Consider the following 3,501-nt stretch of genomic DNA (forward strand, 5'->3'; position numbering starts at 1 on the left):
ATCTGGTCTATTTTGAGAGCTCGAGCCGCGAGCGATCCGCATCAATTCTGACAGAAAATTACATCAAAATACATGAGAAAATCCGGTTTATTTTCAAAATATAACCAACTTTTCGCAAAAAAAAAAAAAAAACACCGCGATTGACAAATGCAGTCATTTTTTTTTCTCAACAGACTGTAGAGATGAAAATAAACATACAAACACAACACACACACACTTCTCTCTGTGTGTCTCAACAACACATACATTAAAGAAGTGTAGGCCTACTAACTACTTGCTTCTTCTTAGCAGAAATATGGGATAATATTTTTAGGTTATTAACTTATGATGGCAAAAGCAATAAAAAGCTCTAGCAGAAACACCTGCCCACGGCCGCGGAAAAATGCACACCTGGTATGAATTGAACGCACTCCGCGTCCAATGCGAACCTAGAGCTTTTTTTTAAAAGACAATTTTCTTACACTCAGCAAAATATTTTTGCTCATTTAAAGAAAATCTGCCATTGGGGTAAATATTTTTTATTTATTTCAACGGGGCCTGTTTTTGCAGTGGAGAATGAGCTCACCATTCTATATCTTTAAATATAAATTACATAGTCCAAAACAAGACACAACCAAATACAACTTGCCAGTTCTCAAACTTGAATTTTTTTAACTAAAAAAAAAAAAAAAAAGTAAAAAATTTCTATCCACTTTTGAACAAACACTGGAGAATTCCTGACTACCGTCAGTTTTTAGAAGCAGATCCTTATCGACGGAGATGCTTTGTGGAATGTTTGTTTATTTACCAATGTGTTTTTGTGTAAGGAAGATTATAAAGTTAAGAAATAAATACTGCAGATCACAAAGAAATTTGGGGTCATTACAAGCCTAGTGGGGCCTAGTGCAGTTTCTCACTAAGTTCTGTCACCTTTGCAGGCAACAACTTTCTTCTGGTACGAATGCAGTACTGAGAATCTTCCTGTAGAGGAGAGAGTTAAACTGCCAAAAACATATTTACTTTTGGGAAACTAAAGCGCAAGCAACTTAAGGTTTTCAGGTTTTTTCCACCAGAGTTCTTTCTTCAACTTGGAAAAAGTATTTTACGAAAGTCTAATAAAATCCCCAAAGATAATTAAAGATAATGCCAAAAGTCAACAAAGTAACACTACATTCTAATATCAGTGGAAAATGTTAAAACAATCAAGTTCATGTGTACTTTAAATAGAGAGATAAAGATGATCGTGCTGGAAACACCAACGAGCATTTTTCCATTTCTCGTGGTGCTCGACACGCCCTGCAGCATCCACGCTCAAACAGTATTTCCTCAGACAAAATGACACAACCGTACCACAGGAATAAAGCGCTAACTTCTACGTCAATGCTCTGTCAAGACATGCTCAAGAAATATCTTCTGGGTGTCAAAACCACTTCATGCTCTCTTGGAGTTCAGTTAATCTCATTCCACGTAAGGAGAAGTCGATGTCAACAGGGACCTCCGTGACCTTCTGACAAATTACTGTGTATCTGATACCCATGTTGTTGTGAGGATTGCGGCCTTGGGTTGGGTTTTGTTAGTTTTGTTTTTGGTTGTGTTCTGTTTTGATTTCTCCTGTCAGTCACAGCAGGTGACTCACTATCTTCAACAGCTCTTTTAATTTCATTTAATTCCCCTGTGTGTCCATGAGGAATGGATTTAGTCCAATAGTGGGGTTCTATCAAAGTTTATTAAACCTTTGAAGTTCTACCGCAAACCGGGTCCTCATTTTAGAAAAATGCTTCAAAAAGAAACAACTGAAAAAACGAAATGACAAAAAAAAATGAAAATAACAAAAATATTGACTGTACTTTGCTTCACGTACCGTACCAATGTGATAAAAAAGGCCCCCAAAAATCATGCACAAAAATCAACAAATTTTAAAAACACCATCTCCCTAAAAAATTAAATGTTGAAACCAGGCTTAACCCTTTCATACCTGAGCTTTAGCGCCAGTGTTAACGTTCTTTTGACTTCTGTAATTCTGCAATTGTTTGCACAATTCCAGATTCAGATTAATTCGTAACACTTTTCAGTAGTGATTGTATAATTGGTGTAAATTAATTGATTATTTGGTGGAAAAAAGTGATTTTTCACCTTTTATAAACACTTTATATTACTTCCCCATTAGGGGAGGTAATTGTTTCCCCTCACAGGTGTTTGTTGGCATTTAATTAAATCCTTTTTAGACCAGTCTGGCAGAGGAAATGAATGACTGCTCGTATAACTAACAGATTAGAAACACACAATAGCTTAATTAACGCTCAAAATCAGCTGAATCATGCCGATGAACGGTCAAAGAGTTACGGTGTTTCACAATGAATGTATTTCTGTGTCACCAACACTATCTCCAGTGTTAAAAGGTTGTGCTTGGTGTATAACATGTTTCCTGAAAAACCCACTAAAATGAAAAATTGTGTTTTTAATATGTTTTTGTGGCATTTTTTCACATATATACAGAAAACTTAGCTTAAAATTGCATTTCTGAGTATTTCTTCATGCAAATCACTGTGAATGGGAGCAGACGAAAAATTAGGTTTGAAATAACTGTTAGCTGTGAGTTACACTGTAATACTTTTAACTGTAAATTTACAGCATTTACTGGCAGAACTGCTGCCAGTTTTTTTTTTTTTTTTTTAAAGCAGTTTTCTGTATAAGTGGAACTTATGTTTAAGATTAGGAACACCATCAACTCAATATTGTATTTTGATGAAAACTAATGATTTTAAATGTAACAAATTACAGAGATCCAAAGTTTCACTTTTTTCAGTGTACCCACTTTACACTGTAGTTCACAGTATAGTACTGTACAAAGTAGAAACAGCAGAATACTGCACAGAATACTACTCATTTACGTCTTTGGTTTCCTTGTCTGATTTAGCTCAAAACTAAATGGCTGGAGAGCTCCAATATTACTCACCATTTTTATTGGACTGGTAATGTTATGTTGGGGTTGTGAGGATCTGTAAGCTAGCAGGAGAGAGTGTAAACAGATGAATGAGGGGAAATGGGGCAGAAAATATGTCCTAGAAAATTACAGTATTTTTGTTTTATTTGAGCTAAAATCAGCATAATCATAAAAAAAAACAGTAGACACTTTAACAAAAGATTAATGGAGTGGGACTTTAAGTTGAGTCATATGGACTCAAAATCTTCTTCCATGAATTGTTTCACCATGAAGCCACTTGGATGAATGGTGAATCAGTCCATCACTCAACTTCAAAACAACATCACTCAGATAAATAAGAACTTTAGTGGACATGGGCGCGAATAGTGAACTGCTCATGTTTGAAACCAACTCCTGTGGTCATTTAAGGAACTGCACATTTGGTTCTCTAAATCTGGGACAGAAGGCGGGGGCTTGGACCTTACATGTGACCTGCTACTGTTTCACTGAAGGAAACAAATTACAACATGAAAGGTGGATGTTTTTCAATAAGCCTGTTTATGATTTGTCATGTCCATAAGATTTGCCAAAACAATAAA

This window comes from Oryzias melastigma, linkage group LG16 (genome assembly GCF_002922805.2).
Source record: "Oryzias melastigma strain HK-1 linkage group LG16, ASM292280v2, whole genome shotgun sequence".
NCBI classification, from domain to species: Eukaryota; Metazoa; Chordata; class Actinopteri; order Beloniformes; family Adrianichthyidae; genus Oryzias; species Oryzias melastigma.